Source organism: Hyperoodon ampullatus, assembly GCF_949752795.1.
Source record: "Hyperoodon ampullatus genome assembly, chromosome: X".
Classification (NCBI taxonomy): Eukaryota; Metazoa; Chordata; class Mammalia; order Artiodactyla; family Ziphiidae; genus Hyperoodon; species Hyperoodon ampullatus.
The window spans coordinates 51,512,509-51,525,558 of NC_136913.1; positions in this window are offsets into that span (position 1 = coordinate 51,512,509).

A 13,050-nucleotide genomic window follows, 5' to 3' on the forward strand; every position below is an offset into this window, starting at 1 on the left:
GTTTGCCCTTAATTTCTCATTCCGCCCCCCTTCCCAGTGTTCCCTTATACTCTGTATATCTGACCAATTACAAACAATAAACTTCATTACATTTTTTTAATAACTAAACTGAAGGAAAGAGTAAGTTATTGATTCAGTAGAAAGGTAAAAATTATTACGTATTTTTTATGTAACAATTTCACTTCGTTTATATAAAATCTCTAAGCAATTTCCAATTATTTTTTCTTGAACTGAATGCCAGGATGCCATTTCATCTAAAGACAGGTTATCTGGAAATGCACCTTGAATGAGAGATCTGCTTTTGTTTTCCTCCCCAACTAACTTTAAATTCTTAAATTGCTTTTTGATGTTTACAATAGAAAGATGTTCAATAATGTGCACACAGTGACAGCTGAAATACACTCATTTAATAAACATTTAAATTCTCACAATCCGTGAGTGTTGCCATTTGCCAGTTTGGGCAATTTATCCAATATCAGTCCCTATTTTTTTACTTCAATGGTGTTTTTGTTTTTGTTTTTTTTTTTCGTTTCTTTTTGACTGCTAAGGATGAGGAGGAAAGCTTCTCCCACCTTGACACTCACTTTGTTTTGCAGCCACTTACTCAAGGCGTGGGGAGATGGGGAGACAGAACCAGATGTATAGTCATGGTAATGCTACAGGAAACAATCACACTAAATAACAGCAAAGTAAACACCACACCAAAGGAGGTGTACCCCTATGGGATACAGTGCAGTCCTTGACAATGATGAGGATTTATCCCTGTCTCTGTCTTTCCCTCTCTGTATGTCTGTCTCTGTCTGCCTGTCATTTCCTATCTCTGTCTCTATTGTCTCTGTCTGCATCCCTATCTCTATCTACGTCTGCCTTTGTCTACCTCTGTCTGTCTCAGTGTGTCTATCTTTGTCACTCTCTGTCTCTGTCTTACCGTCCCTATCTTTCTGTTTCCCTCTGTATCTGACAATCTGTGCCTGACTGACTGTCTCTGTCTGGGTCTCTATCTTTCTATCTCTGTCTCTGTATCTCCCTGGTGTTTCTATATCCGTCTGTTTCTGTATCTGTCTGTGTCCATGTGTCTCTTTCTCTATCTGTCTGTCTCTGTCTTTCCCTTTCTGTCTTCGTCTGTCTCTTTCTCCATCTGCCTCTGCCTCTATCTCTGTCTCTGTCCCTCTCCTCTCTCTCTCTCTGTCCCTCCCTCCCTCTCTCTGTCTCTGTCTTTGTCTCTCTCCATCACTATCTCTACATCTCCATTTCAATGTGCCTCTCTCTTTCTCTGTCTTTCTCTGTCTCTGCATCTGTCTCTCAGTCTGTCTGTCTCTGTCTTCCCATCTGTGTCTATCAGCCTTTGCCTGTCTCCCTGTCTCTGTCTGTAACCGTCACTCTCTTTCTTAGTTTGTACATGTGTCTGTCTGTGCCTGTCTGGGTCTGTCTTTCTCTGTCTCCCTGTCTCTCTATATATCTATTTCTATCTGTCTGTGTCTGCCCCTTTCTGTGTATCCCTTTCTACCTGTCTCTTTTTGGGGAGGAGGTGTAATATCTGGCTCTGTCCATCTGTTGGACTTTCTCAGCCTGCCCAACCAGCTGTCTCTGTTTTTCTGTCAGGCTGTCCTGTCTCTGGCTGTTTCTGCCTCTGGCTCTGTTACATATCTTTAGGGAGTCTGTCTCTGTCTCTGCCTGTCTTAAGGAGACTGGGATGAAAGATTATTACAATTCAGTACACAAACCCTCTTCTCCTATGTTCCCTTCCAGTGGCGTCCCAGAGACAGACGCTGTAAGAAGATAAAGGTTAGCATTCATGTTCAAAGACATAAGAGACCTAAATAAACAATGGCCTATGAAGGAGAAAGCGGTGTCCCAGGGATGTAGGTGGGCTGGACACAGACAGCACACAAGTGTAAAGTATGCTACTGTGGAAAGGGTCTATATAGAAACAGCACAAAGATGACATTGGAATTTTAGTGAAAGATGCATCATGTCCTAGAAAAAGAAAACCATCTTCTTTAAGAGGAAAAGAAAAACAAGAGGGAGTGTCTAGCCACAGGGTCTACAGGAAGGTGCTTGCCAAGTCTCAACCTCAGAATTTGGACATGAAGCTGCCTGATGAGAGTTAAAATAGCAAAATGCACCTATTTTATGTAAGTACACAGCACAAACCATGGGATTAAACATAAAATTTTGAATTGGGGTCAGTAAGAAACACATTGAAATAAGTGGATTGAAACAAGATCCAAGTTTCCAATGTCATCACCTGTTTAGCTAGTAACATGACTCCTAAGACATTCATATTTTATGAGCCCACATAAGGTTCCGCCCTTTCCTTGTCTACTCAGCTACCTGGGCCTTGATGCCCTTCCCTTTATTCAGGATAAATCTCTTGAAAGGGGTGTATCACCTGCCTCACGTTCCAAGGTTTACTTGCTTGACTCCTGTTACCATCTAAATGTCATAGACTCTCAAATTCATAGCCCATGCACGGACCTCTTCTTTGCATCCAGACCTATAGGCAACGGTCTGCCCCACAACATGGAAATCTCAAAGGTGCTGCAATCTACAAAGGAACAAAATCGAACTTATGGTCCAGGCAACCAATTTTAATCTAACTGTAGCTTCCTTCCTCACTTGAATAAATAAATAGAAAGACATTGATGGTGGTAAGGAGATAACAACCAAGACGTTGGCTGAAAGTTATACTTCCTCAAGTGTTTGTTTGAGTTTCCGGAATCAAATTTGTCTGTTCATGATGTTCTAAAGATAGGTGGCGTTTTCTCTAGTAGGCCAGAGAACTGAAATTTACCTCATTTACTTAGACAACAAATAGCCAATTGATAAATGAACAGTCTTTGGAAAGATTTGTTCTAACGGTGCAGGGGAAAGTTTGGTTTAGTCTGTGAACACATTTTCCACATCGATTGTTATGATCAGATTCTGAGATTGGACAACAAAGAATAATTTCACTCCATATTGTAGCAAAATTCAACTATCAAACTTGGTTTAAGGACTAGCAGGATGATATGATGCAGTGGAAGGGATAAAAACAATGTGTGCAAATTCATGCTAAGATTTGAATACCCAAAAGATCCTTAAGTCTCTGAAAAGTATTCATCACATAAACACAATGCATTGCATTGGTGATACCTGTCAAGTATTTTTTTTTTTTTTTTTTTTTTTTTGCGGTACGCGGGCCTCTTACTGTCGTGGCCTCTCCCATTGCGGAGCACAGGCTCCGGACGCGCAGGCTCAGCGGCCATGGCTCACGGGCCTAGCCGCTCCGTGGCATGTGGGATCTTCATGGACTGGGGCACCAACCCGTGTCCCCTGCATCGGCAGGCGGACTCTCAACCACTGCGCCACCAGGGAAGCCCCTGTCAAGTAATTTTTTAAAAAAATAAAAATATTACAAGGTGATGGTAAAAATAGGAATCTACAAGCAACTGATTGTTTTCATTAGCATGTTTGAAGCACATGGAATTTTGTGAAGAACGGTGACTCTAAGTGAATTAAAAATTTCCAAGCAGTCACGAAGAGCATGTTTTGAATGAAGGCTGGTGGCTGAGTATGGTCCACCAGCAGGTGAGGAGACTTCCTGTAAGAGCTACATTCTCCAAAATGGTAGCCCCTAAATAGTCATATGTGACTATTTAAATTGATTACAATTAAGTAAAGTTGAAAATTCAGTCTCTCAGTCTCACTAGCGACATTTGAAGTGCTCAGTGGCTGCGTGTAAACAGTGGCTACTGCACTGTGTGCAGCACAGATATGGGACATTTCTATCAGTGCAGAGAGTTCTGTTAGATAGTGCTGTTCTATAATCAGTTGCCCCGAGTAAATTTTACGTTTCTTTCTACTTCTGAATACATAGGTTTCCTGGATAACCTCGAAGTGCGTTGATGATGTTTGTGGGGGTGGGGAGGAATTAGAACAATGGAAATACAAAGTGGTCACGTTTGGATTTGCAGGGTCTCATCAGGATCTCATCTGTCTCACCGTGCTTGTTGAGATGTTATGGAGGCTGGGGCCTGGGCTTGAGGAAGGTTGGTAGCCAGCCACAGGGATGGTTTGTTCTGAAGCCCCATGCTCTGGAATTTGGGGAATTGGGGTCTTATCTTCTGTGGCCCATAGAGCATGTGACCTGGTAGTCAGACCATCATCTCAAACTCATTGTCCAAAACTCAACTTTTTCCTTCCTTCTCCCATTCCACTATCATGAAAATCTATTTTCAATATATTTTATGTTTGATTTTTTTTTACTGTTCATCTTGTTAATATCTCCACCAGTATGCCAGCCCACTTCTCAGTCTCAAGGCCTTGTTCAACCTTGCCAGTTGAAAGGTTACAAAATAAATGTCTTTGTGAACTGAAAATTATGTTAGAAATATTAGCATGTGGGGTTATTGTAGTAAACACATCTGATTCTTCGTTTTGCTTTGTCATCAAGTTTAACGCGACAAAATTTATCAATGCCTCCCAGCTAACGACCACCAGGAACACATCTGTAGTTGAACAAGCTGGGTTTACTTTTCCTAGCAGTGAAGGAGAACACACACAGTGAGGAACTGTGGGCCATATAAGTAAGAGGGTGATAGAAAAGGGATATTAAAACACTCGGACTTGTTTTAGGTGATTTGGGTGAGGTTTTAAGGAAGCAGAGTTTTGATCTGGATTGGATACTGTCAGGAAGACAGGGTATTCCTATGACTGAGTATCTTCATAAACCTCTTGTAGAGAGAGAATAGATTAGAGTGAGGTTAAAGATGCAATTGGTGAAAACAAACAAACAAACAAAGCAGAAAAGCAAAAACAAAAACCCCCAACTAACTGTCACTCATATTAACTAGGAGAGGGACATCTGGTGATTTGTACAGTGATCTTGCTTTTGTCTGTGCTTAGAAAAAAAATGATGAAGCGACCTTTGTTGTGTCTCACTTTATCATGATCTCAGAGTGAAGAGATCTCATGATCTCATCTGAAGTTGGCATTCTGTGAGATTTTTTAATGTCTAATGGGAGAATCACATGCCCTAGCCTGGATGTCAAGAGATAATTTTAGTACCCCTCTTTGGCCACAAGACCTTAATCCATGTTATCTAGTCTTCAACCATTGCTCTGATTTTGCTGGTGAGGAATTTATTTAGAGAATGTAGTCTTTAGTTGGACATGGGCTGATCTCTCCCACTCCTTTCGTTGCAGAATGCATCGTTGAGTGCTCTGATGTGACACTGGCTGTGCAATAGCATTTAAGACTCTGGACAGGATGCACTGGCCAACTGCAAAACAAGTAATCATACAAAACACAATGATTATTAGTCCTTGAAGCAAGTCTTGACGTCAAGGGCCTAGATTATAAAAACCAGGGCGATGAATCTAGCTGTGTTCACTTCTGAGAGCCACATGACTTTTGTCAGAATCAAAGACAAGTTTGGGGCCCTCCTTGCTAGTTATTATTTTCCCTAATGTGAGGATAGCAGGTCACAAAGCATATGTGAATAGGGAGTCAGTTACTCTTCCTGGGAGTTTTTTAAAAAGAAATTGGTTTGACTGTTACTGGATAAACCCCCCCCCCCACCCAGCCACCCCAGGGGAACAAGATCTGCTGGAATGTTCAGTTTTACATATCTGAACATCTCTAACAATTATCCTGAACACACAAGATAAGTTAGCATATGCCATATGGGTGTTATGTAAGATGTTATGTAAGAAATAGTACCCCAGTGTGGCACAGACTGTATCCGGAGTATAAGTATCATTTATCACAACAAGAGAAACCAAGTTTGTGTTCCTCAAGGTAAACTATGTATTTAGCATAGTTAACCAGTTGCACAAAGCAGGCTGACTATCATGAACAAACGGAATACCATGAGCAAATTTGACTATCAGGGCCAGGATGGCCCCAATATTGGAGCCTATGTGTTTGGGAAAGCCTTACTGACGGCTTGGCAAACGGGTCTCCCTTATGGAAAACAAATATGTGTCCTTAAAGCTAGGTGAAAGGAATGTTAGGCATCTGGCCCTTTCTGGATCTGGAGCTTAGCCACAGAATTCCATACGGGAGTGAATTATTTGGTAGACCTGGAAATAGCACTTTCGCCAGAGGTGCCGTCGTGCTGCCCTGAGCTCTGTGTTCAATATTCCAAATGGAGTGAATGAAGCCTTGTGCAGAAAGCACGGCCAGGCTCGTTCCCCAGATGTGCACGTGCATCTGACAAGCTAGGTGAAAGCAATGTGACATCCACGATTCTTACGGGATCAGGCAGTTATGAGCCGGCTGGTTCCAAGCAGGTTCTGAAAGGTTTGCGCCCCTTTTCCCTACACGCCAGTCCCCGGTTAATGCAAACAGCACTACGCTCCTTGTTTCTCAGGGTGATAACTAGTGACAGCCTTTCAAACTGCCTAGGAAGGCAGTTTCTCACAGGGTAAATGGGCTGTGTACCTGAGAGTCTTGATGAAGGAAATTTCAAATGCAGAATTCATTCAGTATAAAGGGAACTGGACACTGGTCCGGGGAGCATGCAGTGTCTTCAGTCACAGACATCCTCTGCCACTGTGGTGCATCGGCTCCCTCAAAACACTCTGCTCTCATGGAGCAATCTGTAGAGACTAGTAGCAGAATAGCAGATTGAGCGCATCACAACAAAACATTGCCGGTCTCCAATACGAAGCCCTGTGGACACAGAAGGGTTTGCAAACGTTTCTCCCACAAGGGTTCCTTCAACAATAGAAGGTCATACCGAGTGCAGTGACACCTGTGGTGATGAGTGGTTTGAATTAAAAACTTATCATTTGTGCATGCTTCTTGGAGGTGGAGCTTAGCAAAGGGTGCTCCAGGGGACGGGACGAGAAAGCCTTTCAGCAGCAAGTTGGAAGATACTGCTCCTACAAGGAAGGCGGGAGTTGGTTCATTGCTGCATGTGGGAAAGAAATCCTGGGTTCGTGTTGTTCCTTGAGTGCGGGAAGTCCTTACTGACTGAGGAGGGAGGTGACTTGTGTTCACACAAAGCAGTTACGATCACAGGAGGGAGCATTGAAAATTCTTCTTGGCACTGTGTCCTCAAGTCCATTGCAAGGGAGGACTCTCCCGTGGCATGGGAAAAGAGTTTGTCCCCAGTTCAGAAATGCATATGACTGAGGTGGGCCGGACGGAAGCAATGGTATACCATGTTGCTTTCCGTGCAGGAAACACATAAGCCAAGGGTCTAGAATGTAGTGAAACCTATTGGAGAACTGTGGTAACCGGTTTCCACAAGGGCTCCCATAAGCTGCACTAAGCCCTCGGTTCTGAAGCCCACAGGGAGCAAAAGCATTTAAAGGCACTTGGCCACGTGCTGCTTGCCCACCTCGGCAAAGGATGGTACTTTCACTCAGTAGATGGATGGCCCACGTGGAACACAAATTTCATTCACTCCTTGACCACTGAGCCTAGTGGCAGAGGCAAAAGCTGGGTCATTTCAGAGGATTCTCCACCGAAGTTTTCGAGAGGTGCCTGCCTTTGAATTGAAGCTACACACAAGCGGGGACCTCAGGCCCAGGGGCAGCTTGTGCTTTCTCCACCTGCCTATCATGAAGACGGCCCTAAGGAATGGGATCCCTTTGATGTCAGCACTCAGCACCAAGGATTCCCGAGAGTGCTCCTTCGGTGACCAGAAGCTATCCCTTGTGAGGGACACATGCAGTGATTACTTTTGAACCTTCTAAACCCAGACACTGTAACTCTTAGGTCTTTGGAAGCTGAGCGAAGCTAACAAGGTGCGCTGAAGCCCCATGGGTGAAAAGAGGCTCATGGATCTCAACAGGAGGCCTGTTGAAATGTGTGGCTCCTAGAAAGATTGCAGAAGTTCGTTACCGGCTATACGAAAGAAATGTGATGCAGGCTGATAGAAATCCCTGGAGTGGTCCCATACTGAAAGTGTCATGCATGCACGGGGTTGTTTCTTCTACATTCCCAAACCCCACATATACCTAACCGACGTGTGCCCCTGCTCCAGGCTAGGCATGGTGAAACCACATGTTTGGCAAATCCTTACAGATAAACTGGCACATGCGTCCCCCAAATGGGAAATGCTTATGTGTCCTTCAAGTTTGCTGAAAGGAATCGATGGAAGATGAATTATCTGCAGTTGTGTGGCAGTGGCAGTTTTGAGGGAAAAAAAGTTGAGTTGTGAGGCAAATAAAAGGTCACTTTGCTATGGTTGAACATGGCCCGGGGTCTCATAAGTTTAACTGTTCAATGTGAGAGGCCTCATGTGGCTACGGTCTATGTATCTACCTTTGAAGTCAATGTGGAATATTGGGAAGCCCCTGATGTTTACAGTCAAAGGGACCTAGATTCACTCCAGAAATTACTAGCTATGTCATAAGGGAAAGGTTAACCTCTCTGATTCTCACTTTTCCCATTTCGAATGAGGATATAAGAATGCCTACCTGGTATGGTGTTTGTGGGGGTCAAATGAGAAAAATGCATATAAAGTGCTTGGAATATTAAAGCTGTTCAGTAAATGTTAGCTCCCTGCTCTACTACAACCCTTCCACCCCCAAATCAGAACAACTGAGTTTAAATCTTTGTCATGATGTCCATTAGATTGTGCTGATGTCTTAAATTTGCCCTAAGGAATACTGGGTTAGGGTAAAGCAGTCTATGAACAAGTATTTACTCATAGCATCACACCTGACTTGGCAACACTGGACAGCATGTTAAAATGTCATGGGTAGTTCACCCATTTCTTGAGAAATAGAAATAAGATATATTACTTCCAAACCACTAGAGGGAATAAGGTACTAAAGAACACTCAGTCCATCCAACAGAGACTCAATCAGTGCAATACAAAACAGAAGAAGAGAATAATACATGAGAAGTGTAGGGAAAAAATCACAATAAATAGGAAGCAGAAATAAGATGACAGGAACAACTGCAAACTACAGATTACTAGGAAAAATTCAAAATGGAGCCATATGATCTTTAAAAGAGCACTATCTAAACCATAAGGGCATGGAAGGGTCAAAAGTATATAGTTGTGAACATTTTTTAAATGATTATTTCAGTTCTTAAATTATTAAAAAGAGGGATTCAGGGCTAATGAGTGTGATTATAATTCTGAAGGCTCAAAATACACATATGCCAAAAATTCAGTGAATTTGAGAAATTCACAGAGTGGGAACTTTTAGTGTCTCAGTAACTGATTTATTAAGAAAACAATAACTATCAGCAATGACAAGGAAGATTTGAAGAACCCTATTAAAATCTTGACCTAATGGGTATGTACAGAATACTAGGTCCGAAGATTAGAGAATATATATTCTTTGGAAGCACAATTGGAACATTTAGAAAAGCTGGTCATACACTAGGTCACAAATATGTCAGCAATTTTCAAAAAAGAGTTGTGAAGGTGGAAACCACGCTCTCTGAACACAATGTAATTAAGTTAAAAAAATAATAACCCAAGGAAAACAGAAACAAACCACTTAGGGTGGAAACGTTTAAAAATACGACCTGAACCAAGTGATAAATATGACCAACAAGGGATAAATTGTAATTATTAATCATAATAGAAATTAGGAAATATTGCAACCAAATGATAATGAAAATAGCACCTATAAAATCTTGTGGAATACAACAAAATGGTAGTTTGAGGGACATTTATAACACATCCCCCCGTCTACTGGATATCAACTCCATCTGAAGACCTTAAACTGAGGATTCTTAGCAGTCTTCTAGGTGACACTGACTTCAGAAGTGGACAGATTCCTCCCAAGATGACAGAATAAGATTAATTTTCTGATTCTCTAAGACCTTTTTCTCCTCCTTTACTCTACTATTAATATTGTCTATCATTACACTGTGATGTCTTCTAGCACATTACTGTGACCTTCCCTTATCTTTACTGTATTATTTTTTTACTCCTGTGACCTCCTTCTACCACTTAAGGAAAAACATCTGACATTCCCAATCAGACCCTGCAGACAAAAGAAACAAATGCTGCTCCTTTAAACACTCTTAAAGACAGACTTCTTTTTGAAGGCCCCTTCTGATTTGTCAGTTTCACTTACAGCATTAATCCCAACCTCCGGACTTTGAAAATTGAACACTGACCTCCTGCTGAGGTCAGTACAATCCTATAAGCAAGTCCTACTCAATCAGGGGTAGTCTCCAATATTGGGGCCATCCTGGCCCTGATAGTCAAATTTGCTCATGGTATCCCGTTTGTTCATGATAGTCAGCCTGCTTTGTGCAACTGGTTAACTCTGCTAAATACAGCTTGTTTGCCTTGAGGAACACAAAATTGGCTTTCTCTTGCTGTGATAAATGATACTTATATGACGGATACAGTCTGTGCCACACTGGGGGTACTATTTCTTACATAACATCTTACATAACACCCATATGGCATATGCTAACTTATCTTGTGTGTTCAGGATAACTGTTAGAGATGTTCAGATATGTAAAACTGAACATTCCAGCAGATCTCGTTCCCCTGGGGTGGCTGGGTGGGGGGGATAATCCAGTAACAGTCAAACCAATTTCTTTTTAAAAAACTCCCAGGAAGAGTAACTGACTCCCTATTCATATATGCTTTGTGACCTGCTATCCTCACATTAGGGAAAATAATAACTAGCAAGGAGGGCCCCAAACTTGTCTTTGATTCTGACAAAAGTCATGTGGCTCTCAGAAGTGAACGCAGCTAGATTCATTGCCTGGTTTTTATAATCTAGGCCCTTGACTTCAAGACTTGTTTCAAGGACTAATAATCATTGTGTTTTGTATGATTACTTGTTTTGCAGTTGGCCAGTGCATCCTGTCCAGAGTCTTAAATGCTATTGCACAGCCAGTGTCACATCAGAGCATTCAATGATGCATTCTACAACAAAAGGAGCGGGAGAGATCAGCCCATGTCCAACTACAGACTACATTCTCTGAATAAATTCCTCATCAGCAAAATCAGAGCAATGGTGGCAATCTAGGTAACATGGATTAATGTCTTGTGGCCAAAAGGGGGTACTAAAAATATCTCTTGACATCCAGGCTAGGGCATGTGATTCTCTGATTAGACATTAAAAAATCTCACAGAATGCCAACTTCAGAAGAGATCATGAGACCTCTTCACTCTGAGATCATGATAAAGTGAGACACAACAAAGGCCGCTTCATCATTTTTTTCTAAGCACAGACAAAAGCAAGATCACTGGACAAATCACCATATATCCCTCTCCTAGCTAATATGAGTGACAGCCACTTGGGGGGTTTTGTTTTTGTTTCTGTTTGCTTTGTTTGTTTGTTTTCACTTAACCTCACTCTAATCTATTCTCTCTCTACAAGAGGTTTATGAAGATACTCAGTCATAGGAATACCTGTCTTCCTGATAGTATCCAATCCAGACCAAAACTCTGCTTCCTTAAGACCTCACCCAAATCACCTAAAACAAGTCCGAATGATTTAATATCCCTTTTCTATCACCCTCTTACTTATATGGCCCACAGTTCCTCATTGTGTGTGTTCTCCTTCACTGCAAGGAGAAGTAAACCCAGCTTGTTCAACTACAAATGTGTTCCTGGTGGTCCTTAGCTGGGAGGCATTGACATATTGTATCACGTTAAACTTGATGACAAAGCAAAACGAAGAATCAGATGTGTTTACTACAGTAACCCCACATGCTAATATTTCTAACATAACTTTCAGTTCACAAAAACATTTATTTTGTACCTTTTCAACGGGCAATTACAAGGCCTTGAGACTGAGAAGAGGGCTGGCATACTGGTGGAGATGCTAACAAGATGAACAGTAAAAAAAGAAATCAAACATAAAATATATTGAAAATAGATTTTCATGATATTGGAATGGGAGAAGAAAGGAAAAGGTTGAGTTTTGGACAATGAGTTTGAGATGATGGTCTGACTACCAGGTCACATGCTCTATGGGCCACAGAAGATAATACCCCAATTCCTCAAATTCCAGAGCACAGGGTTTAAGAACAAACCATCCCTGTGGGTGGCTACCAACCTTCCTCAAGCCCAGGCCCCAGCCTCCATAACATCTCAACAAGCACGGTGAGACAGATGAGATCCTGATGAGACCCTGCAAATCCAAACGTGACCACTTTGTATTTCCATTGTTCTAACTCCTCCCCACCCCCACAAACATCATCAACGCACTTTGAGGTTATCCAGGAAACCTATGTATTCAGAAGTAGAAAGAAACGTAAAATTTACTCGGGGCAACTGATTATAGAACAGCACTATCTAACAGAACTCTCTGCACTGATAGAAATGTCCCATATCTGTGCTGCACACAGTGCAGTAGCCACTGTTTACACGCAGCCATTGAGCACTTCAAATGTCGCTAGTGAAACTGAGAGACTGAATTTTCAACTTAATTGTAATCAATTTAAATAGTCACACATGACTAGGGGCTACCATTTTGGAGAATGTAGCTCTTACAGGAAGTCTCCTCACCTGCTGGTGGACCATACTCAGCCACTTGCCTTCATTCAAAACATGTTCTTCGTGACTGCTTGGAAAATTTTAACTCACTTAGAGTCACCGTTCTTCATAAAATTCCATGTGCTTCAAACATGCTAATGAAAACAATCAGTTGCTTGTAGATTCCTATTTTTACCATCACCTTGTAATATTTTTATTTTTTAAAAAAAATACTTGACAGGTATCACCAATGCAATGCAGAGACTTAAGGATCTTTTGGGTATTCAAATCTTAGCATGAATTTGCCCAGGTTGTTTTTAATCCCTTTCACTGCATCATACTACCCTGCTAGTCTTTAAAGCAAGTTTGATAGTTGAATTTTGCTACAATACGGAGTGAAATTATTCTTTGTTGTCTAATCTCAATTAGAAAAGAAAAAAGGTTTACAATCAATCTAAGGTTCTATGCTAAGAATCTAGAAGAAGATGAGCAAATTAAACCCAAAGTAAATAGATGGTAGGTAATTATAAAGGTAAGAACAGATATAAATGAAACAGAAAATAGACAATAGCTTAAATTAACAAGGCAAAAGTTTGGTTTTCTGAAAAAAATTAAAAATATTGATAAATCCCTAGCAAGACTGACTA